Genomic DNA, 27,895 nt, shown 5'->3' with positions numbered 1-27,895 from the left:
CTCAATTACGGTGTATTACGTGGTTCTGCCAGCACTTTGTTGGGGCCGCATGCGCAGTGTGCTTACTGAAGTCATACGCAGGCCCATTAGAGGCAATCCGTCGTTACTGGTCAAGGGCCCCCAAAGGAAGGTCAGATACTGGTTAAATTTGACTTTTTTGCACTTTTACTGCACATGCTGGAAACCTCGTCAGGCTTACTAACTTCAGGTGTCTTCTGTCTGTGGTAAGACCCCTGTTATTCCCAGCTCCAGTCATGGGCCATTTACAACCTTAGAGGCCTAGTTTTATGCCCACTAGTCTTCCCCTCGATGAGAATCAGACAACTCTGGGGTCCCTACCTTGTCCTGCTCACCATTTCAGAGTACACATTTATAACTGCCTGACCCTGGCTTGACAAATGCCCAACATTCCTAGGCCCTCTCTCCTGCCCTGCTCACATCTATCTACCTACTGTAACAAAAGTTACCGTGAAAAGGAAGCTCTGAAGTCAGGTAGAGGCAATTGTTTGGGACAATTCAATAGAACACATCATCATGAATGCACAACGAAAGAATTAGGTCTTCCTGTAGAAAATAAGGAGGCATTGATGTTTTAAACAGAATTAGAATTACTCTTGGGCAAGTTTTATCTGCCATTGGCATATATTTGTTAAATGAATTAGAAACTGAAAATAAGGGACTTAGCTGTGAGCCACTACAACTTAAATTATCCATATTGGAGATGAAGGATGCTAGAAGCAGGGCAGAGAGTTGGTCTCGGGAATCTTCTAGAAGGAACCTTGACAAAGTATGGTAACAGATGGAAGTATCACAACACTCCTCAATTTTTTTTCAGGTTTGATTCATTTCAAATGTGATAGAACCTGATTGAGACAGTTTGATACCACAAAAAGACACCCTTAAAACTCCCCCACTATTAATACAAATGGTAGCCACTATTTATTTCGTTTCTTATATGCTATATATTTTGTTAAGTATTGTACATATATTATCTTACATCATATTCTAAAAATTTTATAAAATGAGTATTAGACATATTTTGCAGTGAGGAAATAAGGACTCAAAAACAGTTAACAATTTGCCCACATATCCAAGAAAGCACATGACAGATCCAAGGTTCAATTTTCAATTCTTTATTCACAGAAGAATGAAATAATTTTCACGTTGCTCCTTGCAAGTAATTCATCCATTATTTCTTTCCATCCATCTCACTAACCACAAACTGTCGAATGAGTGTCTGCTAATCTGCAACCAATTTTGATGCTCTTTGTCCTGTGATTAATATTTACTATACTTTCTAAGAATTTGAAGAAGGAATGCTTAGGAGAAAAAACTCCACTTGACATTTCTTAACCTTCCTTATAAAATTTTAAATCTTCGTGTGTCCCTCAAAAAACCCATTTTTGAGATGTTCTCACTTCAAAATATTTTTAAAAGATTTAGGGTAAAAGCTTTCATTGATTTTTCCTGTTCCACGTATCTCTTAGAAGAAAAAAATTAGAAAATACAGTAATCTTGGCAAAGGGCAGAAAGGGAACTGGTTTGGGAGAAAGAGGGTGAGGAAACATAAGGGAATCTGACTGGAGAGTTTTTCTCTAAGAATTGTGACGTTCACTTGTAGTATTCAAATAAATGCTAGCAATTTTAGGCTTGCATTTGAAAGGATTGATAAATGAGACTAAGAATTCTATAATATTTGAAGTCTATTAGTTTTACAAGGCAAAAGAACATTATGGGTTGGGCATGTGAGAGTATTATGGTCAGAAGTGATCATTCTATCAAGAGCAAGAAACTTGAGAACCAAAGGGCAAATTGCCAAGTTCAAATGATCCTCATGTTTTATTTGTATGACTGTTTTTAATGTCCCTTTATGTTCTCCTATCTAGTGTAGGTCAAAATAATCACTAGCATTTGAGCTATATTATTTAAATTTTGGTTTTTTGTCATGTTTGCAAAAAGCATACATTCTGCTATCTTTCTCTTTGGTTAGTCTTTTAACTGTGAGCATTACAGCAATTCATTTTTCATAATTTCAAACATACTTTGTCATAAATGAACATTCAAGTTTGTTAGAAGACTTAAAAAAATTTTCAAGGCAGCAATATGATTCCATTTTTCTGTGAAGGTATTATGCAGTTTTATGTTAGCTTTAATGACTTGGACTTCAAGTGGTTTAATAAATGTGTAAGCAGGACATCTTCTATAGACATTCATTCTTTGATTTATTTGGCCAGTGTAGACCTTATCAGAGGGATGAATTTCATTCATAATAAACATTCTAACTTTATCCAATTTGAAAATAGTGGCACAATATAAATATTAGGAAATTCATTTATACTGTAGGCTATTAATTGAAAGTATAGTTGGCATTATTCAAATACATCCATAATGAATCCAGATAAGCTATAAATAAATAATAATTATTATCACTTATCTTTTACGTCTTCTTTGTTCAGCAGTTGATTTTAATGTGCTTAATGAAAACTTTATAAGCAGAGCAGAGGTAAGGAAATTCAACTTAAGTGTTTTTCTTCTCATAACACTACTCAAATCCTATCTAATCAGTAAAACGACTTTGAGAAACAAATCACAACTTTTTTGGATAAAGCAAATAGAATAAAGTCACTTATGACTTGTTAAACTAAAATCCTACACTCAAAATGTATATTGTCCAGATAGAGAGGATTTCTCATTAAAATTTTGTTTTTCCTTAAGATCCTAGAAAATTATGTTATATTATTTACAATAAATATATTGATTGAAATATTTTTATCCTTTACAATAGAGAAAAATAATGGCCTAGGTTATTATTTATAATATATTTTCTGTTATACATAAGATATAATAAATATCAAATTTTATAACATTTTTATCAACATACCAACAATTGTGTGTCTTAGTGAGAGCAGAGCAAATATTCGAGGATTCAAATTCAAACTGTAATTCATTTATTTGTTGTATCTCATACCCATTGAGCATATCTTTATTAAGAATTTCTAGGTATTTTCAATTAAAGCAAAAGTAGCAGAGTAACTATCCTCACCTAGCTGCCAGTGTGGAGGGAGAGAATACTTAACTAATAGTTAAACCAAAGCTTAGTACTCAGTTATGACAATTACCATTTCTCACAATTAAAACCAAAGATTATCAGTCTGAATTAGTGATTAAGATTTAGCTATGACCTATGTAGTTTAAAAGCATGGACAAAAAATATTGAAATTATTTAATATAAATGATAAAAAATGTATACCAAGCAAATACTAATGCAAAGAAGGCTTATGCACTGATATGGTTTGGCTGTGTCCCCACTCAAATCTCAGCTTGAATCATAGCTCCAATAGTTCTCATATTTGTGGGAGAGACCCAATGGGAGATAACTGAATCATGAGGCCCCCCATACTGTTCCCTCATAGTGTTCTTGTGGTAGTGAATAAGTCTCATGAGATCTGATGGTTTTATAAGGGGAACTCCTTTCACTTGGATCTCATTCTTCACTTCCACCATCCATAAAAGGAATGACATGCTCCTGCTTGTCTTCTGCCATGATTGTGTGGGCTCACCACCTACGTTGAACTGTGAGTCTATTAAACCTCTTTCCTTTATAAATTACCCAGTCTTGGGCATGTCTTTGTTAACAGCATGAGAACAGACTAATACAGTAAATTGATACCAGTAGAGTGGGGTGCTTTGTAAAGATAATAAAAAATGTGGAAGCAGCTTTGGAACTGGGTAATAGGCAGAGGTTGGAACAGTTTGGAGGACTCAGAAGAAGACAGGAAAATGTGGGAAAATTTGGAACTTTCTAGAGACTTAAACGGCTTTGACCAAAATGCTGATAATGATATAGACAATGAAGTCCAGGCTGAGATGGTCTCAGATGGAGATGAGGAACTTGTTGGGAACTGGAGTAAAGGTGACTCTTGCTAAGTTTTATCAAAGAGACTGGTGGCATTTTGCCCGTACCTTAGAGATTTGTGGAACTTTAACTTGAGGGAGATGATTTAGGGTATCTGGTGGAAGGAATTTCTAAGCAGCAAAGCATTCAAGAGGTGACCTTGTGCTGTTAAAAGCATTCAGTTTTAAAAGGGAAATAGAGCATAAAAGTTTGGAAAATTTGCAGCCTAACGATCAGATAGAAAAGAAAAATCAATTTTCTGAGGAGAAATTCAAGCCAGGTGCAGAAATTTGCATAAGTAATGAGGAGCCAAATGTTAATAGCCAAGACAATGGGGAAAATGTCTCCGGGACATGTTGAGGTCTTCACAGCAGGCCCTCCCATCACAGGCCTAAAAACCTAGGAGGAAAAAAATGGGTTCATGGGCCAGGCCCAGGGCCTCCCTGCTCTGTGCAGCCTAGGGACTTTGTGCCCTGCATCCCAGCCCCTCCAGCCATGGCTAAAAGTGGCAAAGGTACAGCTTTGGTGTTGCTTCAGAAGGTGCAAACCCCAAGCCTTGGCAACTTCCATGTGGTGTTGAGCCTGCGGGGGTAGGAAAGTTAACAACTGAAGTTTGGGAACCTCCAGGTAGATTTCAGAGGATGTATGGAAATGCTTAGATGCCCAGGCAGTAGTTTACTACAGGGGTGGGGCCCTCATGAAGAACCTCTGCTAGCGCAGTGTGGAAGGAAAATGTGGGGGCAAAGTCCCCACACAGAGCTCCTACTGGGGCATTGCCTAGTGGAGCTGTGAGAAGAGGGCAACATTCCTCCAGACCCCAGAATAGTAGATCCACTGACACCTTGCACCGTGCACCTGGAAAAGCCACAGACATTCAATACCAGCCCCTGAAAGCAGTTAGAAAGAGGGGTATTCCCTGGAAAGCCAAAGGGGCAGAGCTGCCCAAGGCCATTGGAGCTTACCTCTTGCATCAGCATGACCTAGATGTGAGACATGGAGTCAAAGGAGATCCTCATGAACCTTTAAGACTTGACTGCCCCACTGGATTTCAGATTTGCATGGGTCCTTTAGCCCCTTGATTTTGGCCAATTTATCTCATTTGGAATGGGTGTATTTATCCAATGCCTGTTCCTCCATCATGCCTAAGAAGTAACTAACTTACTTTGTTTTTACAGGTTCTTAGGTGTAAGGGACTTGCCTTGTCTCAGATGAGACTTTTGGACTGTGGACTTTTGAGTTAATGATGAAATGAGTTAAAATTTTGGGAGACTGTTGGGAAGGTATGATTAGTTTTGAAATGTGAGAAAATGAGATTTAAGAGGGGCCATGGGCAGAATGGTATGGTTTATCTGTGTACCCACCCAAATCTTATCTTGAATTGTAGCTCCCACAATTCTTGAGTGTAGTGGAAGGGACCAGTGACAGGTAATCGAATCATGGGGTTGGGCTTTCTCATGCTGTTCTCATGATAGTGAATAAGTCTCATGAGGTTATGTCTCATCTCATCTCATGACGGTTTTATAAAGGTGAGTTCCCCTGCACTTTCTGTCTTTTCTGCTGCCATGTAAGATGTGCCTCTGCTCCTCCTTCACCTCCACCGTGATTGTAAGGCCTCCCCAGCCATGTGCAACTGTAAATCCATTAAACCTCTTTCCCATATAAATTACCCAGTCTCAGGTGTATCTTTATTAGCAATGTGAGAACAGACTAAAACATGCACCTTATAGACAAAATAGATTACAGTGGTACAGTTATTGATAGTGATAAATACTGTTGTTACATGAGAAAAAAATTTTCACCAGAAGACATAATTTCATAACTCTAAGCTTTCAAAAATACACCTTCAGATGTATAAAGCCCAGATAAAAGTAAATTGATCACTTTTTAAATCATCTATATATAGTTCTACTTTGAGCTTCTCCATAGATCAAGGAGAGAAAATGCTCTATAAGGACAGAGAGGATTTGAAAACCTCTATTAACTTTACTGGCCTAATGGATATATTGAACCATGTAATAAGCAAATGGAGATATTTTTTGCATAAAACTCTACCTAACTGAGACATATTATTAGGTGTTTGGAACACAAGAACTATATGTTATCAATTACCTGTACTGTTTCTCATTTTCCTTTAAAAGTTGAAAGAGTTTTCCACATACAACACATCCATTATTTTCTAGTACATGTAGCTGATGACCGATATGATTCCAAAGACCCAATATAGTATTCACAAAGTGTCTCAAATACCAGTATAAATCACATCTCACATTAATAGAAAGTTACAATAAGCAAATTCAATCTTTAATTATAAAAAATAAGACAATTATTAATGACTTGTTTCTATGTGCCTGAAATAAATTCAAATTGCCTAGGTACCTGGTGAATAATGTAACTTTATGCATCTTAGTAGCTATATATAATAAATTATTTATTTCTCCTGAATTAAATTCTCAGCTCTTCAAATGATTAATTAGGTGACACAAATATTCTGAATATTTTTAAAAATAATTCATTAGATTGGTAGATCTATTTAATCTCGTCTATTTAATACAAATAACAAATATTTGCTATTGACTGAAGTGTATCAGATACTGGACCTTGAATCCTGGAGTACAGATAGGACTATGGCAAGAAACAACATTTAAATATGTACTGCTTTCAACATTCAAATTAGGGAAGTGTAGGAGATAAGATAGGTTTTTAATATGTTAAATTGTGCTGGGTATAATAAAAATATGCTAAAGTGGGATAGAGATTAATGGGATTATGCATTTCATAAAATGGTTATGGAAGACAATGATGAGGTGGACTTGCAGGAACTGTGATTGCATGCTTCCGGGGAAAATTAATAGCATGTTTGGTGTGCCTTAATGTCAAAGAATATATGAGGAAAACTGGAGGAAAATGAAGAATGGGGAGTAATAAGCCAATACCAGAGAAGACTGAAAGAGTAGGGAAGAGACTTTGTGTTTCACTCACATAAAGAGAAATGAAGTGGTGAATTTTGAGCAAAAATATGATATGCAGTGAACAATGTTATGAGTATCACTATACCTGCTGTGAAGATTATTGAATGTAAAGGGGGAAATATGGATGTAGAACTATTATATACATTTTTTTCATTATTTATGAGGAATAATGTAGACTTAGGAAAAAATGTTAGAAGAACCTGATTTAAAGCTGTCTAATCTTGATATGTTTTGATGATAGAGCCCACAGGATTTGCTCATGAATAGATGTAGCGTGCAAGAGCAAGAAGCAGAAAACTTTTGGTGTGAGCACAGTAAAAAAGTGGGTCATGGATTTTAAAAAATGGAAAGCTAAAGAGAAGCAGATATTAAAGGCCAATACAGTACACTTCTGTTGTTTAACAAGATGAGGTGATGGAAAAATTTTACACGTACCATCACTTGACAGAAATAAAACCAGACAAACAAAAACTACAGTTTTCAAACATTGGAAGTCATGTCATGAAACACAGTTATCCTAGGGAGATATGAAACAAACCAGATGAGGCCTATAATTGGCAGTAGCCTTGATAGAGTTCCCAAACTGTGGCAAAAGGAGAGATAATCCACTGAACTCTGAGATGAATAAACATAGTGAGAATTCAAGGAGAACAAAGTAGATAGGAACTGGAGAAAAGAGCAGTAGAAAGAAGATAAAAGCACAAAGAGAAAAACCATGGATACCTACAAATGGTCTTCCTCAAGCATTCAGCAGAACACTGATTAGTGTATGAATGTGAAAAAAAAATGTTCAAGGCTAGAGAAAAAGTAACCAAAAGGAAATACTGCGATTTGTCTCTGGAGGTGACATAAGACTTGAGATAATGCCCATTTTCACAAACCCATTAGAAAGCCTCAAAAGTCATGGAATGTAAAATAGAGCAGAGAGAAGAAGAATTGGAGTCAGTACTGCAGAATCATTATGGCTAGAATAAATTATGCTCTTGTCTCACCTAACAAATCTTAAAAGTAGGGACCCACAATATTGAAATGTTTTTAAGTTTCAAAGAATTTAAGGCTGGATGCAGTGGCTCATGTGTGTATCCCAGCACTTTGGGAAGCTAAGGTGGTGGATCACTTGAGGTCAGAAGTTCAAGAGCAGTCTGGCCAACATGGTGAAACCCTGTCTCTACTAAAAACACAAAAATTAGCCAGGAATGGTGGCACACACCTGTAGTCCCAGCTACTCAGGAGACTGAGGCAGGAGAATCGCTTGAACCCAGGAGGTGGAGGTTGCAATGAAACCATATTGTGCCACCGCGTATGCACACACACACACACACACACACACACACACACGCATATATACATACATTTATAAACTTAGTTAAAACTTCAAAATGTAAAATTCACCAACATCCAAGTGAAAACTGGCATCCAAGAAAAAATTATCTGACATACAAGAAATAATTATCAAACAGACAATGAGCAAAGCAGAAAAATATGACACATACGGAGGAGAGAAATCAATCAATAAAAACTGCACTCAAACTGATAAAGAGCCTAGATTGCAGATAGGGCCTTCACATGAATTATTCTATATCTTATTGATAAACTTAAAAATTGGAGAAAAGATTGAACATATTAACAGATATGTGGATTCTACAAAATATGTGAATCAAATTTCTAGAAATGAAAGGAATTAATGGCAGAATAAACTTTTTTCAGAAAAATAGAATAATGGACTGGAAGTCAAGAAAAGAAAATACACAAAAGGATACAAAAAGTAGAAAAAAATCCAACAATAATATAAAAGCAATATCAATTTAAGCTTGGAGTAGTTTGTAAAGCCTAACATGTTATGTAATTGGTATGGACAAAGAGTAACAAAGGGGAATAGAAAATCTGTTTTAAGAAATTATAACCCAAAATGCTCTGACACCAAAAACAGACACAAACATTCCAAGAAAAGAAAACCATATACTAATATCACTCAAGAACTTAGATGAAAAATGTTTAACAAAACAAATCTAACATTATTTAAAATGTATATGCACCATGATCAAGTAAAGTTTGGACTAAGATTGTAAAGTTGGCCTCCTATTTGAAAATCAATCAATGCAAGTCATCATAGTTATAAACCAAAATGAAAAAAAAAATTATTCTGGAACATTTAAAATGATGTATTTGTCAAATCCTGGATCAATTCCTGATAGAAAACATTCTTCAAACTAGGAATGCCCTCAACCTGATAAAAGTCATCTAAACTATTGAAGCAGCGTCATTGTCTGGGGTAAATACAGGAGGTTCGTGGTCTCACACTAAGGAAATCCAGTATGCTGACACACAGAAGTGGGTTTAGGAGCAGAGGTTTAATAGGCAGAAGAAAGAGAAAGGAGAATAACTCTCTCTCCTGAGAGAGGGTGCCCAGTGTAAGAGTGTGTAGGGTTTTATAGACAGGCTTGAGGAGGTGGTGCCTGATTTACTTAGGGCCCCAAAACTGGTTGGACTAGGTGTGAAGTTAACATAGCAGACAAAGAAGCTGGCCGCCCCTCCCTAATCTTTTTATTATGCAAATGGGTTTTTTACTTGGCCTGCACCATGTTGTCCTCTTTCTACTGCACACATGATTGGCCAGAAGGGAAGATGGAGCTGTGATGTTGCACATGCCTAGTCCCCAGGTAGCCTTTTCCTATTGACACTGTTGCTGGCCTTCATGCGTGCAAGCTTCCATCTTGCTTGTCTGTGTCTGCAGCTCTATTATGCAGGCTACTCTTTGTTAGACAAGAAAATGATTTGAGGGCTGCTTTTCATTAAATGGAAAACCTTATCAAGGACTCCCATACCCTCAGTAACTGCCTAAGTAATTTCTTTTTAACTCCTATATCACTATGTCTAACATAATACTTAGCATTTCAATTTCTAATGCTTTTCCCCTAAAGTCAAGATTAAGGCAAGTATTTCCAATCACATCACACCACATCAACATTGTATTTTAGGTTGCAACCATTGCAGAAGCCAAAAAAAGAAAATGTAATAAAAGGAGTGTTTATTGAAAGGTTCAGGTAAACTGTTTTATTCACAGACAATATTGTTACTTATAAAACCTGATGAAACCCACAAAAAAGCTATCAAATCTAACAGGTGATCTTGGCAAGATAATAGAATGATAATAATATCATTAATAATAATTAATTGCATTTCTTTATATCAATATAAGTAATCAGAAATTAAAATAAAAACAGGCTGGGCACTGCAGCTCATGCCTGTCATCCCAACACTTTGGGAGGCCGAGGCGGGCAGATCGCCTGAGGTCTGGAGTTCGAGACAATCCTGGCCAACACGGCAAAACCCCATCGCTACTAAAAATACAAAAATTAGCCAGGGCTGCTTGTGTGTTCCTGTAGTCCCAGCTACTCAGGAGGCCGAGGCAGGAGAATCGTTTGAACCCAAGAGGTGGAGGTTGAAGTGAGCCAAGATCATGCCACTGAATTCCAGCCTAGGTGACAGACTCCCTCTCAAAAAAAAAAAAAAAAAAGAAACATTGCCATTTATAAGAGGACACACAATATTACATATTAAACAAAAATGCAATAGCTGTACACTGAGAACTTGAAAATATTTCTAATATAAATAAATTGGCTAATACCTAAATAAATTGGATTGAAAATTATAACATGTTAATGGTTCCTCTTAAGACTCAGTATTGTTAAAGTATCAATATTCTCCAAAATGTGGTCACAGTAGAAAGTGTTAAAGAGCTTATTGTTATCAATTTCTTCTTTGGTAGAGAGGTAGAGATAATAAGCTAAAGAGAATAAGGCACACTCCTAGGTTGTTAGGAGTTTTATTTCCTCAATGAGAATGATATTTGAAAGAGGAAGGGCAATAAGAATCATATTTCCTCTGAAACTTGGGTATGTGTTTCTTTTCCAGGGAGCTGCATTTCTGGCTATTAATAGAGGAGAATCTTACATCTGTCTATTAAAAAATCATTATTTAAAAAAATTTAATTCAATTTTAATTGCTTTTGATTTGGACAAAAAATGTTTTTGAAATAAAGTTATCTAATATGCATATGAATTTCCCTTTTTTAAAAAGCACCAATAGGTGCAGGGGTATCTTATTGCACAAGTAATTATCCATACAGATAACCAGAGACGATGTCCCTTTTCTAATGTTATTTACATTTATAGCAAGATCACAGAATATTTGACCTGAAAACAAACTTAGATAGCATCTAGTTTCAGCACTTCCTTGAGGAAAAGAGACACCATAGAAGTTAGGCAGCTAGTGATAATGTTGAAACTTCAGTATTCACTTTATTTTCTTCTAAAATTCTAAACAAAATGATTCGCTTGTATATTTATTTCTATTTTTCTTAAAGTACTCTAGCTTTTGTTAAAAATACTTGTTGCATGATTTCTACTCTAAATTCCCCAGAACAATGGCAGGTTATTTAGTTTAAGAAATTTAAAAATTTGTCATTGCATTTTACATTTTCATTGTTCACTTCTATTCATTTTTTAGTCTCCGTGAAATTGCCTTAAATAAACTAGCAAAACTAGAGGCAAGAAGCAAGTACTATCACATGAATATATGATTTGAAGAGCAATCTTGTTTGTAAATTAGATACTTGACAAGTTTAGTAAAAACTAAAATAGTTTTAGACATTTTTTTAGATCCTTGGATCAAAGCTTCTACAGATGAAACATTTGCAAAATTATTTTCTCCATAAATGCTGACCATATAAATTTGATTTCTTTATTCACACTTTATGCTTCATTTTATGGAAGATTCAGTAACCCATAACAAATTTCAATCCTGAACAATAAGAAAAACTTTTTAAATTATGCTTTCTTTTTAATGTATAGTTTGAGCTTCTTTTTTGGTTTATTCGTTGGCTTGGGAATTTTTATTTTAAAAATATATCTTACAACAGAACTCTTAGACAGTTTGCTTCATATTTTCAGCAATATTTCAGCTTTAAAAATATAGTTTAAACTATTAAATGTTTAAAAATACTCACTGAGGTTCATTTACTTATTTATACCAAAATATTTGAATTTAATTAAAAATTATAGATTTCGTGGTATAATTCTATTAAATAAAGATTTTTTTATAGTAATGAGTAAGCTCTTAGAGAATATGGGTTAAGAATATGGATTCTGGAATTACATTTTGCCCTTTTAGCCTCATGGAGGGTTTGCAAATGATGAAATAGTTGATTGACCCTATAAAGCTGTTTTTTTAGTTTGATGCTACAATCAATTCAGTATGCTAAGTCTCATGCCCACAACACAAGACATGTTTATTGAATGACAGTATAAATAATTTAATATTATCTTTTTTCAGAAGTAAGTTAAATGATTCTTTGTAGTTTTTAAAAAATTAACAGTTGTTATGGAAAATTTTAGCATACAATAGTAAAATTTTGTTATAAACTACCAGCTTCAAATTTACTCATTACCCAGGTTCAATAATTATCAATATTCTGCCATATGCCATACCTACATCAACTCCTCGCTCCTCTCTAGATAATAGTGATTATTATTATTTTATAGGTTTTTAAAATTCCAAATTGCATACATTGAAATATCGAATTTTTAGCTGTATATTTGTTAAAAATGAGTATAGCTATATGAATCTCACTCCAATAATAGAAATCTATTTCCAATTATTCAAACATTTTTTCTTGTACTTTGCTAATTTCTCTTGCCCACATCCCACTCTCCACAGACAACTGATTTTTTATTTACCATGTACTTTTTCCAGTTATAAAATTTCATGTAGAGTGAGTCATACCATAATGTTCGTGTGTGTGTATGTGTTTGTGTGTAACTTCTACTTCATATAATGTATGAATTCCTCAATCAGGTTACATGTATCAGCAGCCCTCTTTTTATTGCTAAATAATATTTCACTGTAAGGCTACACAATGATTTGTTTATTCAACATTCACTTGATGGACTTGCTTGTTTTTAGTCTTGGCTGTTATGGCCTAGAAAACTGGAATGACAAAAATTTTTCTTGATATATTTTAAATATGCTTTTTGGTTGTCTTCTCACTTCTTATGCAAATTAGCCATCGTGGCTATTTGTTTTTTCTCTGTATGTAATGTGTGGTTCCACATATACTTTTATGTTTTCAAGATTGTATGTGTGTATCTGTGTGTGTGTGTGTGTGTGTGTTTAATATTTAGATTTTAGCAATATGACTTTGTGCATAGGGGTGATATTCTTTGTGTTTGTCCTGCTTGGGTTTTATTAAGGTTTTGGGATATATAAATTATGTTTCACTATATTTAAGTAAATTTTGGCCATTGTATCTTCAAATATCTTTCTGCTCCATCCGATGACTCAAATATATTTCTGCCCCATCCTATGACTCCTCTTTAGGAAATCAAATTCCATCTAAGCTCTGAGGCTCCAGCTTTTTATATTTAATATTTGTTTCTTCTTCAGATGGGTAATTTTAGTTGTTCTATCTTCAAAATCACTGACTCCGAACTGGCCCACCTACAGTCTGCTCTAATCCATCAACAGGATATTCATTTTAGTGCTAGTATATGTTGTGGTCACTGTCTGAGGCTGGTGCGTGAGTGGTAAAGGAATTTACCAAGACAGTAATGAGTTTAGAAAGGCAGATTTATTTAGAGGAAAGGGGGAGATATGTTGCAAGGGAACAAAGGGCAAGACAGCAGGAACAATACAATCTGCAAACAGGCAGGGCCTCGAGTTTTGTAAGGTCATGCTGTTTAGGCTCAGTGCTTGCAGACAGGATGCCTAGGTTCAGGTAGGCAGTGATCTGGGTGCTTGTAACAGGATGCTTGGGTGCTAGTGAGCTGTTGGAGGTGAACCCATTTCTTGAAACATTTTCTCTCCCCTCTACCTCTGTTTCTATTTCTTCCAGCTAAGCCCATTTTTCAATTATCATTTAACTCCTTAGGTGTTAAATTCAGGTGTATTTTGTTGTTGTTGTTTCTGTAATTTATAGTTTCTATTTCTCTACTGAAAGTTTACATCTGGTCATTCATTGCTTTTCCCCCCACCCCAAGCCTGGAACATAGGTATAATATCTCTTTATAAGTTTTCATCTTATAATTGCAACATTGAGATTTCCTTAGGGTCGTTTTTTATTGACTGACTTTTTCTTGAACATGTGTTACGCTTTCTGTCTTGTCTTATATCTGTTTTTTTGTTGAAATAAGGCCCATATGATTAATATCCTGTAGATACACTGGATTATGTTATGTTCTATTAATAGGAAATTGTAGAGTAGCAGGGAGTTTTCTTGACTGGATGTATGGTACAGATTCTAGTCCCCTAGTAGTAGGGAAAAATCTAACATCTAATATCAGTTTTTTTTGTTTTTGTTTTTGTTTTTCCAGCTTTCAGTTACTTTCACTAGGGCTATGGTGATTTTCAGACAGGCATTGTTTAGTGTTCAGGCAAGTTATTTGTTGAATGTTATATGCAAATTTGGGTCATGCCATTTATGCAGCTTGCCTTCTTTCATGATACCCCACTAAATTCCTGATTGCTTTTTTTAGACCCAAACCTGTCTATATTAAAACTTTAAAACAAATATAACTAAAATATCATGGCAAGATCTCGATGTTTTTGAGAGACTTCCATTTATGACCCTTTATTATTTTTATTTCTGCTACACCCATTTTAATTCTCATTTATCGACTTGATTTCCTTGTACTAATGAAATGGGAAGTGTTACCTTGTCCGCCTTGCAGGGCATGCGATGCGGGTATGGTCCGCTTTTTTGGTGCCCCGCTGCTCCAACCTCTAGCGGGAGAATGCAGACGGGGACAGGTTGTAGGACTCTGATCCCACAGCAGTGTCTAGGGGTGAATGTTTACAGCTGAAGCCCCAGTGGGTGTGTGTTACAGGTGCTCTTTCAGTTTAGCTGTCCATAGGCAGCTTGTGTTAGTCAGCTCAGTTAGACCCCCTGGCTTATCACAAGGACAGAAGGCTTTCTGTATGCCGGGATTTCTTGCCTTGGGGTGCTGAAAGAATCAGATCACACCTGGGCTTGGAGAATGAGTGCAAGGTTTTATTGAGTGGAAGTAGCTCTCAGCAGATCGGGGAGCCAGAAGGGAAATGGAGTGGAAAGGTGATTATCCCTTGGAGTCAGGCCACTCAGTGACGAGGCTCTCCCCCAGCCAAACTACTCATCATTCCACTAGTCGATGGCCTGTCCGTGTCTGTCAGTGTGCTCCTACGTCAGTGCATTCCTCTCAATGTCCAGCCGCTTGTGTCTTCCTCAACTGGTGTGTTCCTTTGGATGTACAGCTGCTTGTGTGTGTGCCCACTAAAGTCCCGGGGTTTTTATAGGCACAGGATGAGGGTGTCATGGGCCAGGATGGCCTTGGGGAATGGAACACGTGGGCAGGAAAACAGAAATGCCTGTCTTCACCTAGGTCCCTGGGCACAGGCCTGGGGGTGGAGCCCTAGCCAGAGACCATGCCTTTCCCTTCCCAGCCCTTCCCTGATCCCCTCCCATATCACTAATTGTGTATCTTGTATTCATAAACTTGGAATAATCATTTTTTACTTCTTCTCACATCCAACCTCTCCTTTTCTGTTGTTTCTGTTTTTGATGTTTGTGTTTTGTTTTGTTCAGTTCTCCTACTATCTTAACCAAAGCTTGTTCTTCCAAATATTGCCATCATAGGGATTTAAAAGAGAAATGTTTACAATTTTAGCCTTGGTCACCAGACCAATTCTGAGCATAAACATGTTTTTTTTTTTTTAATCAGTTGATCACACTTTTTAAATCTCAAATACAAAAAGACATAAACTTAGCTGAAATCACTATACTGTACATTATTTTTACTGTAACTAATTCCACAAAGTGGTTTAGAAAGTTGTATTTTGCTTTCATTGCCAAACCTTAAATCCAAAACTTCAAGTACATTCCTATTCTAATTTGGAAGTTGCCTGAAATTGGTGGGTTAAGACCTGAAATTAAAGAAATTTTTCTCTACCTTTGATATATCCTCAAAAATTCAGACATCATATGCCCCTTATAATATTCCTCCTACATAAAAGGTTTAAATTACTGAAAGTTTCCTACATAGTCTTTTACACTCTTAAATCAATTATTTACCAAATATTTACCTAATGTCTCTTGAAATCATTTACTTCTTATCTGATATGCCTGTTTTGAAAAAAAAATTAGCTTATTGTGATCTCTTGCCTAAATAATTGAAATCGCCTGTTAATAACTCTCCCAGACTATAGCCGCACTTTTCTCCATACAATTTTAATAGATTATTCTAAAATACATAATTTAATATTTCAGGTCTCACTTCACTTTTTTAAAAAAAATCTGTCAGTGCCTCCTCATCTTTAACATAAATGCACTTTTTACGAAAAACATGCCATTGAAGGCAACACTCCTGGTTATCATAAATTATATGATCCAGTCATAAGTAATTACTTGTAGCTTTTTTTTTTTTTTTTGAGATGGAGTTTTGCTCTTGTTGTTCAGGCTGGAGAGCAATGGTATGATCTCGGCTCACTGCAACCTCTGTCTGCCCAATTCAAGCGATTCTCCTGCCTCAGCCTCCTGAGTAGCTGGGATTACAGGCAAGCACCACCACGCCTGGCTAATTTTGTATTTTTAGTAGAGATGGGGTTTCTCCATGTTGCTCAGGCTGGTCTCGAACTCCCAACCTCAGGTGATCCACCCATCTCGGCTTCCCAAAGTGCTGGGATTACAGGCATGAGGCTTTTTTCTTTTTTTTTATGTTCTCCTTGTCTGCAACACTCTCCCTTCCAATTGCCTAGCTATCACTATTTCATTTTGCTGTAATCAGTATAAACTGTTACAGGTGTTGAACCAGTATGGGTCTGTAGCAACCTCAATTCTTGCTTCCTCAGAAGAAAGACTTTGACTGAGGGGCATAAGGCAGAAGAAGAGACCAAGGCAAGTTTCAGAGCAGGAGTGGAAGTTTATTTAGAAAGCTTTAGAACAGAAATGAAAGGAAGGAAAGAAAGTACATTTGGAAGAGGCCCAAGCAGGCAACTTGAAGGACAAGGGCAGGTTTTGACCTTTTGACTTAAGGTTTTTTTTTTTTTTTTTTTTTGAGACAGAGTCTCGCTCTGTCGCCCGGGCTGGAGTGCAGTGGCGCAATCTCGGCTCACTGCAAGCTCCGCCTCCCGGGTTCACGCCATTCTCCTGCCTCAGCCTCCGAGTAGCTGGGACTACAGGCGCCCGCCACCGCGCCCGGCTAATTTTTTGTATTTTTTTTTTAGTAGAGACGGGGTTTCACCGTGGTCTCGATCTCCTGACCTCGTGATCCGCCCGCCTCGGCCTCCCAAAGTGCTGGGATTACAAGCGTGAGCCACCGCGCCCGGCCTGACTTAAGGTTTTATATGTTGGCATACTTCTGGGGTCTTGCACTCATTATTCCCCAAGAGGGTGGGTTGTCCACATGAGCAATTACCTGCTAGCATTCTGGAGGGGAGCATTCACATTGTGTTTACTGGAGTTGAACGCATGCTCACCTGAGGCGTTCTTCCCTTTCCCTTTTCCAGTGGAATGTCCCAGGAAAGTCATATACCACCAGTTAAACTCTATAATTTTGCCTCTTAATGCACATGTGGGAGCTCACTCACCCAATTTCTGAGATCTTATTGAGAAGCTGCCAATAACCATTGTCAGGTGTTTTTATCTGTTGGGAAACTGCCTTTCCCTGGTGCTGGTTGTGACCAATTATTATTTTAGAGAAACAACAACCTGACCCTCACCTTATGGTCACCTGACTTTCCTGGTGGTGTAGGAGGAGCCCTCTCCAGCCCTGCTGTATTAGTCCATTTTTCACACTGCTGATAAAGACATCCCAGAGACTGGGCAATTTATAAAAGAAAGGTTTAATGGACTTACAGTTCCACATGGCTGGGGGGGCCTCACAATCATGATAGAAGGTAAGGAGGAGCAAGTCACATCTTACGTGGATGGCAGCAGGCAAACAGAGAGAATTTGTGCAGGGAAATTACTCTCTATAAAACCATCAGATATTGTGAGACTTATTCACTATCATGAAAACAGCATTGGAAAGACTTCCACCATCATTCAATTACCTCCCACTGGGTCCCTCCCATAACATGTGGCAATTCAAGATGTGATTTGGGTAGGGACACAGCCAAACCATATCACCTGCTCATACCTGACTAGCTACCTACTGTAATATAAACCACATTTTCAGATGACTTCTGAAACTGATGAAACAATCCTCTTCTGTAATTATGAATCTTTTTGGCTTTTATTAAGATTGAAATTGATTATAATTAAATTTCCTGTTGATTTCTCTTCCTCCCATATGAGTTTGAAAGCATCCTGAAAGGAGAGACTGTGTCTTATTCATTAACAGGTGTGTGGAAAATAGAAAGTATCAAATAATTTGCATAATAATGATGCATGAATGAGTACCTGTCATAGTAATAAACTATCAAAACAATCCAAATTATTGTGAATCTGTAAAATTAAGTGGTATGTTTTTCAGGTAGGGTTACAATGTAAATTTTGAAGTAAAACAAATCTGGTTGAAGAATAATAATAGTTATTACCATTTTGACATAACTAAATATACAGCCATCATTTTCATATAGTAAATAAATGGAGTTGTAGGTTACTATCTTTACTTATTAAATGAGAAAATAGAACTTCAGAAATGAATGGCAAGTAACTCACTGAAGATTATTGTTGTATTTGGGATTCAAATTCAGCACTTAGGGAGGCAGAGGAGGGAGGATAGCTTGAGCCCAGGAGTTCGAGACTGGCCAAGGCAACAAAGCAAGATGTCGTTCTCCACAAAAAGCAAAAAAGAAAAGATTCAAATCCAGCTGTCTCAATTCAAAGTGTGTGGTTTTCACCAATTGTTTTTGTAGCTCTTATATGAAATGCATGACCCTTTGGTGAGACAAATCCAAATAATAATGATTTTATATATATATAATATATATAATATATATAATTATATATAATTGCATATATAATATTAATATTATATATATTATATATACATGCATATGCATAAGGATATATGTATAGGTATGTGCATGTTTACATGTGTGTTTGTAGGTATATATTTATAAGCCACCATCTGTTGAGAAGGTGAAAAATATATAAAAACTTATAAAATAATATATAATTGATCTTAACTTTTACCAGCTATTTATCAGCATTTTTTCTGGACTTTTTGCTGAATACATGAAGTAGAATAATATTGACTTTGGGATATTTATCACATATTCTTAATAATTTTTTATTTGCTATATATTTTTAATTGGTATGATCTTAGCAAATCATTAACTGGAAAAGTTACCTTGTAGAGGTTTGCTCTCTTTCTCTGATAATATTTATAATTACTACATTAGTATTATTAATAATATATAATGTTCATCAAGTAAGTATATGATATGAAATATTTTATGTCACTTGTTGAACTATAAATATACTAGATACTAAATATTAAAATACACGGTTCATCACAAAAATATTTAGTCATCACAGAAATACTATGAAGATAGTTGTTATTTTGATCCATATTTTATTGATCAGGAACCCGAGTCATAAAGAATTTAAATAAAGTTAAGTTCACATAGCTGGTCAGTTCTGCAGCTGAGTTTCCACCAGGCAATTTGACTTTAGAGCCTGGTACTACAATAGGATGTTCCTGCCCAGTAGGGTGATGATACGCTTTGCCACTTTTAGGATGTGTAGCATGCTGATTATTTAATCGAATTCAGTTTCTCACAATACTAATTATTCAGGGAACTGAAATGTTTGCATCTAGCTTGAAATACACCTCGGGGTAAATCTGTCTCATTCAGGTTACAGAAAGAAAAGTCATTATAGAAAATATGTTGCTTCAGATCAAAGTTTTTGAGCCTGAAGGCAGTGTATTACTTTTTCCATACTGTTACCTATTGCATTAGAAAATCATCTGCCTTCTACTTCTTCTAATTGCATACATTTGTCAGCTCAAAGTTGTGCTTGCATTTGCCTTCTTTTAGTATTTCAAAATATAGTAATAACAGATGTGTGGGTATATCTATATCTACATACATATTTATGTGTCAATACATTTATATGAGAACTCATATGTGTTTGTAAACATATACATGACACATATAAGCCCAATAGATTAGTTTCCAAAAAGCCTTTGCAGATATCTAGTTCAAGTTCTAGATAAAATACTGTAGTTGATTCCTTTTTTAACAACATTAAATTGTCTTAGATTTCATTAACATTTTAAAATCAATTTGCAAATAACTTGAATATTAAAAAGTACATAAGTATATATGTACATATCTGTTTACATATATACACACAAACACATGTGCATACACAGTCACAATGTCTAAAGTATCTGCAATTAGATATATATAATGAAATAAAGTTTAAAACTTTTATTTTCAGTGTTTTCTGATTAAGAAAAACTTATTGATGAATTTCGAAAAGTATGTTAATCAATATTTTTCTTAAATCTGTTTGCCAACATTTCACTTTTAGGAGAGATGCAATTGGGGTTAGTAAACAATAGTGTATTCACCAAAAGAAACAAAGCACCTTCTATGTACCAACAGAGCACTGTACATTCCATTTTGTACATATTTATTCTTATAGCCTTGTTAAGATATGTATATTTATTTCTATATATATAATTACTTATATAATTATATATCTCATCTATAAATCGATTATGTATAATATATAACATACATAATGCATATATCTATTATAACCATTATATTATGATGTTTGACTTGTTTTCAACGTTAACTACTAGTGTTCATGTCTTTAAGAACATTGTTGTAAATGTCTTTTTTCCACTTAGGTATAACTTTGCATGTACATTTAAGAATGGAATTGCTGGATCACAGGGCATGTCTATTTTCAAATACAAAATACTTCCAAACTGGTTGGATTTGCGAAACTTTTATAAATACTTTAAATGGCATTAAATATGTAGCTACTATATTTATATTAATTTAGTAATACATATATTATGTAATTAACGCAGTAATAATTTGTGGACTACTTACTACCTGCTGAATGCAAATGTTCTAAAATTGAATAAAACATGGTCCCTTTAGGGATGTCAGTAACAAATTTGTTACAATTAACCAAATTACAATAATGTATTCAAATTGAGTGAGTCATTGGCATGTGATATATATTACTAAAATTTTATTGCAAAGTTTCAGTCAAACAGCAGATGGTTGTGTCTACTAAAATTAGTAATATCAGAATGAATAAAAACTATTTTTTCATTTGATCCAGATATCTGCTTTGTACAAACAATATTGAATCATAATTTTCCATTTAGATTTAAATTCTGACATTCAATTCCAGGTTTTATGAAAATCAGCAACAACAATAAAAAAAGCTAGCGATGATTGCACAGATATGTATAGCTGAACAGACAGATAAACCACACATAGAGCAAATAAAAAGTACCAATATTCCATTTGAAATTCAAACACATAAATTCTTTACCACCAACAGTGCATATATTCGTGCACTGCTATAGTGTTAAATCTTGGACGCTATTTATCTAAGCCTTGAAAATAATTTAGAAGATTATCTGGAGCCACAAAATATCATTACCTTATTTTTAAATAATCTTTAATGGACACATGACCAGTCTCAAGCACTACCAAAAACATGCATGTATTTAGACAAAGTATATTACATGAAGAAATGTAGCCTCATATGTTCTCAAACCTATATGAGACAGCTTAATTTTACTCAAATATTGCATCTAATTGGTCCGAGAATTTTATGTATTTTTGCTGATTATTATAAAGGAAATTCATCAAAATAATTTATTCTTTATGGCATTAGCTCAGGCCTCTCTTCTGGTTTGTTTGTACGATTACAGTGAATTCCTGATTCATCTGCTGTCAGTCTTTTCTTTTTCAACTTCATTTTTTCATATCTTCTCCTCCATTTATTCTGAAATGTGGGTATCGTCAAGTTATTAGCTGGTAAAATACTTGAAGAGCTCTCGATCCATATAAATGTAACTCATACACCCACAGTATTGCACAGTTTCAAACACTAAGCATGCATAAAAATATTTGCTAGGGTAGTGAATGCAAAATAGAAAAGGCAATCATTAAAAACTGTTATAAATTAAATATTTCATTAATAGATTCCAATTTCTTTCATACAACATGGAGAATTTAAGTTCTCATTAAATTTATGTTTCCATCTTATAGAAAATTATTTCAGTTACTGCCCAATTCCCAGGCAAGTTTTTTTCCCACTTCATGCCAAAAATTTTATACTACCTCAACACCAAACTTTGTAATTTTTGGACAACTCTGAGTTAGACTCCAATTAGGACTAGTGTGTATATTTCTAAAGAGATGTTTATAATAACTACAATTAAGTTTAAAGTTATGATTTATCCTAAAGCCACATATTTTTTCTTTTGGATATACTTATAATGCTATATGATAATTACTATAGCAATTAGCATGTATCATTATAAGTCATGCTGATTGTACTGACTAGGATACAATAGTAGGTCAAACATATTTAGCATAACTTACTCATCAATTGGCTCATTTTATAGATATTGAGTACTTATCATGTGTCAGGCATTATTCATGTCAAAATTTGTATTAGGCTGCCCAGTTATTTGTGTTATTATAAACATCATTGCATCTCCAATCAGAATCAAAAGAAACATGTAAATACAAATGTTCTTTTGTCATGTGCTGTATTAATATGGAACATTTTTAAAGTAATTTTTGTGTCTTTACATTTCTATCACTATCTTTTATGCTTTAAGTGTTGTAAAGAGATCAAACCAACAAAAAATATTTATTATAAGCCAATTTTTTTTCAGAAACTACTAATTTTTGCTGGTTTGTTTCCTTCTTATTCCCATTTGATGCTTAGAATGTGGCAGCATGATTTGATATCTGACCATAAGTTTAAAAAAGTAAAGAACAATCTAATCATAGGACAAATTCATGGGGATAATTCATTTAGTAGAAATTTAGACAATTGTAATAAAATTGCAAGTTTCAGCATTAAAATGATTTTTAGTTTTTATGGATTCATAAATAGAAGTTGAAATTTTTTGTGTCAGATTCTTAGAGCTATACATTTTATAACACTCTCTTGATTCACCTGTACAACAGTTTATCCCAGTTTTTTGGATTAAATTGAGTTAGAAAAATATCCCTTTGAGAAACCTGATTTTACATTGGAATTGAACATATTGTATTTATAGTTTTTCTATGTATTTTAATATTAACAGTTGAAGGAATGCTGAATGTTATTAAGTCTAAAATGCAAAGGAACATACTAAATTTTTTACTGAATTATGTTTAATTTTCAACATGCTTATATAGTATTGTTGAATGTATATGGCTTTGAAAAAAACTGTACAATCTTTCTTCAGTTGCTTTAATACAAAGTTTATTTTATATATTACCAAGTAAAAGGATTAATTTTAGCTGAAATTGAAGTCATTTAAGAAACTTAGGAGGGAATTAATATGATATATATGCTTATCTCTTGCCATTCTCAGCAAAATTATTATTATTTTTGGATCAATTTTTATTTGGGCTTCTCACAGTGGTTAGAGCCACTCTGTTTTCAGAACAATCACAGCACAGGAAATGTGTCACTGAGACTGCCCAGAAAAGTCTGACCAGCTGTATCTTATCGCTTAAAATACATACATTCACAATCACTGACAAAGGGTAAAGTGCCTCACACAGGAATGTGTTTACATTTGCAAATCTTCCGACTGGCTGTAGCATCAAACTCTCCACCAACCTCATTCACCTGGAAAACTAGCCTCAGTCACATCTCCCTGGCCCCCTAAGGATTCCTTCAGCTCCCTATTAAATCTCTCTCTGAGTAGGGCAGCCTCCTATAGTGGGGGCCAGACTGTGACTCTGGAATCAATCCCAGCTCCACAGGTTGCATTTCGGTCTTCTGGTGCCTTTAGGGTAAGATGCTTCAGTGAATCCCACAGTTAACACCCACTCAGTTCCCCACTCTAACTGGGAAAGGAACTCCAGAGGGTCAGAATTCATCCATTTGATCAATTCACTGAAAAGGGATTAATTTTGGTAAAACTTGTTTGCCTTTGAGACACTTCAGTCAAATATCTAAAACATAAGACATATACTAACCTATAATTGTTATACTTTTCTATTGGTATTAAATAGAAATAAAGATATACATAAGTAGTTGTAAACAGATCATAAACAATTATATTTGTGCTATAGCCTCATTGACTTTTTTATTATTTCTAGAAATAATGCTGATCCTTTGTAACATTGTGATTTGCATACAAATTGTGGTTGGTTGATATTTATCTATTAAGTTTGAAATAAGATTACATATATGTTATAAGTGCATGTGATTTATTATTAAACTTGTCTAATCATGGCAGCAAAGCTTTAGCATGTTTCTATAGGTTGCTATGTCCCCTGCAAAACTCACACTAAAATTTGATTCCCAATGTGGTAATGTTGGGAGGTGGGGCCCAGTGGAAGGTGTTTGAGTCATGGGGGTTGATCTCTCATGAAGAGATTAATGCCCTCCCACAGGGGTGAGGAAATTCTTGCTCTCTTAAGGGTGGGATGATAAAAAGAGTCTGGCTTCTGTAGTTTTTCTCTCTTGCTTCCGCTCTGGCCTTGTGATCCCTTTCCGCTTGTGCCTTGAGGTGTACCAGCCTGAGGCCCTCACCAGATATGGACATCCAATCTTGAGCTTTCCAGCCACAAGAAGAGTCAGCCAAATAGTCTTTTCTTTATAAATTACATCTTTATATCTCAGTTTTTCTGTTACAGCAGCACTAAATGAACTAACATATGTGTCAAGGACTTTTATTAGGTTGGCGCAAAAGTAATCGCAGCCTTTGCAATGAAAAGTAATCGCAAAACCCACATTATTTTGCATTAACTTATACTATACAAATAATTAGAAAATTTTATCTGAGAAAGTTTTTTTTGTTTGTTTGTTTTTGTTTAAGAAAGAGTCAAAGTCTAGTGCCTGTTTTTAGGAGATGGAGTAAAATATACCTTTTTTTTTCTAATAGTCTCTTTAATTATTTACCACCATTACCAACATTATATGACTCTTTAATTTTGATCCCTAATTTCATAAATAAAACATTATAATTTTACTAAAATAAAATAACTTCTTCATAGGGTTGAAAAAAGAATGAAAATCAATAACTATGTTGATGTGTATGAAGTATTCAATACATTTACCTTTATTAATATTATTATCATTACTGATTTTTTGTATGTGTGTTACTCTACACCAGATAAAAATTTTAAATCTAAGTGAGGTATAATATAGGTTCTTGCATGAAAGCATTATAAAATGTATTTGGGGACCAAAATATTTATAAATAGATTAGAATACACACACATACATATATATGTACATGTATATATATGTACCCATATTCATGTATAAACAAAAATATTTAGATAACAGCTGAATTATAAAAACTTTTATAAACTGTGTATTTTCATAAGTTGTTCTAAAATTATAATTTCTAAAATCATACTTCTTGTCCAGTACATATTATCAATGGAAGAAATGTACAAAAGTTGTTGTCATTCCCATTGCTAAATGATTAGATCTCTAAACAGAAAGAAAAAAAAAGGGCTAAGAATGAACAAGTTTGAAAGGGGAGTTTGGCTGTCTTTCTTTTCTGTTTTCTTCTTTTTTAAATATCCACATTAGACATGTGACTGTCTTCCTCTAACATTGGAAAAGTAAATAACTCCACCTGGGCTATTCTGCATACCTGGACAGTCAACACAGACAAATTTGAACCTCCACTGTGCATATATTTTCTGTCAGGGATTGCATCATCATCCTCTTGTTAATTTCTCATCAGTCTTAAATCAAAAACTGAAGGGTGAGACCTTTTCACTACCTTCTAACTTCCTCTATAGACAAAATGGTGAAGTTTACACAAAAATAATGGTTACTTTATTATTAATAATTATTATTTTTATATTGTTTATCTTCTTATAAGAGAAAAGTAATGCTTACAATTTCTCAAAGACAGAATCATTGTTGGCTACAGTTTTTAAAGGAGAGAAGTTGGAACAATAGTAGGACTGAAAAAAAGAATAAGCTGTATCACCCCCACCTGGCAAATAAAGTTGTGACTAAATTCTAGGTTCTAATTTTCAGTGGTTTTGTAGAGCCTGCAGTCTCCCTCTAGGGTTTGAAACTGTAGCAACACCAGACCTATTTGGTTTAACTTTTATGTGACAAAGTGGTAAGTTGTTTTTCACTTGCTATGGCCCCTCAGATTGGTGGAACCAAGCCTGCAACCTCAGGGGGAATCTAAGTGCTAGGACTGAGGAGTGGGGACAGAATTAAGAAGTGGATTCCACATGACAGGATCCAAGATTTAACCAGATCAAGCTCTGGCTTCACCCCATGGCAGGATCCAGTCAGATACTTTCTCTTGACATCACCTCATTGCAAGATACAATCAGATCATGCCTCGTTTTCTGATGTTTCTGCTTACTTGCAAGTAATAAGAACTCCTTACTAAATCCTCCTTGGTTGTGATCATTGGGCTGATATCCACCAAGTGACCGAATTCTTAGTGGGCATATAGTCTCACTCTGGAGTTTGATTAAAATTTTTGTAATAGAAATATACCCACAGATAATTCCTAAAGCTTGATTTCATTGATATTTAAAAACAAATATTGTATATTTATAAGCATTGTGTATTTAATAGTGAGTCAAGAACTCATTTTTAAGCCTTTCTTTTCATATTATATTAGCATTCTAACCAGAAGTGTGTTTTTATTTTCAAATTTTTTTTTCAAAATACTGTCTCAAATGTAATAATATTACCCTATGGAAATCCTTTTTAACTGCAAATATTCAGCATTGAGTCAGAATTTATCGAAAACTGCTATTTCAGTTAGCATCCCATCATAAAACCAATAGTCTGTTCCAAGTAAAGTAATTAGTAGAAAAATTTAAGGGGTCATTTATGAAAGAGTGGATGAGGTATAGAAGAACACAAAGGAGAGAGCAGTTACTGTCATGGAGCTTTGACTGCTTCCTGGAGAAAGAGGGTTCATGCTGGTTACTAGACTCTAGAATCCAGAAATACAGTACTGTGTCCTTGAGGAATACAGTGTTCTGGGAAGAAGTAGTTAAATTACACACAAGTGCATAACACAGTACATAAGTGGCTATTGAACAGGAGAGACTCATGAAAATAAATAATTGAATCTACACTTATTCCCTTTCTTTAGTGTTCTTCTAGGGCTCCCCATTGACCAAAGCAAACTGAAAGCCAGAGATCAAGGATGCTACTAGATGGAGCTTATATAGGTCAGCCACTCAAAACACAGGGAAGGATGAAGAAGAATGGATAATAGATCCTGGATGTGAAAGTAAAACAAATTGTGACACTCTGTTTTTAATAAGAATGTATCAGTTCAATCACTATCAGTTTGAAGATGTACATTAAATAAGAATAATAAGCAAGTTACTTGGTTTGAATTAGATATGATTACCATATAGCATACTTACTTTCAAAAACCAGAAAATATGTAAAGAAAACTTACAGTAATATTAGTGTCATAACAAGACTGGAAATGAAAAATACTATAAGTACTGTAAATAGAACATAGAGCAACTGATGACAGAGTAAATCAATCTCTACATTTAGCAAAAATGTTTATAACAAGAAGAAAGCAAGTGAAGATTATTTTCTTTTAATCTTAAGATGCATTAGTTAGGAGTTTGAAAAGAAGGTAATACTAACAGTAAAAAATAAAATCTCTGTGTAATTGTTTGTTTCACATGCTTGTTCAACCCCAAAACTGGGGTTCTACAAAATTCTCCCTATTTAGCTTGCCTGACCTGCATATCCAATCTTATGTGATGCTGGTATTGTCCTGAGTTCCACTTTCATCAGTTATCCACTCTGCAGCTGGATGGTGATTACATAGTCAAAAGTTGATTACCATTAGTTTTTATAACTTCACGGTCTTTC

At 34.8% G+C, this 27,895-nt stretch overlaps 1 long non-coding RNA gene across 1 annotated transcript; it reads left to right on the top strand.

Annotated features, from left to right (window-relative positions):
* Nucleotides 1–2,441: 2,441 nt before the first annotated feature.
* Nucleotides 2,442–27,689, top strand: LOC129463902 (uncharacterized). Its single transcript, XR_008651341.1, has 2 exons — nucleotides 2,442–2,503; nucleotides 27,150–27,689. It is a non-coding gene; the product is annotated as an uncharacterized lncRNA (long non-coding RNA).
* Nucleotides 27,690–27,895: the final 206 nt, after the last annotated feature.

This window comes from Symphalangus syndactylus, chromosome 15 (genome assembly GCF_028878055.3).
Source record: "Symphalangus syndactylus isolate Jambi chromosome 15, NHGRI_mSymSyn1-v2.1_pri, whole genome shotgun sequence".
Classification (NCBI taxonomy): Eukaryota; Metazoa; Chordata; class Mammalia; order Primates; family Hylobatidae; genus Symphalangus; species Symphalangus syndactylus.
This window is presented reverse-complemented; position numbering and strand designations above follow the sequence as displayed.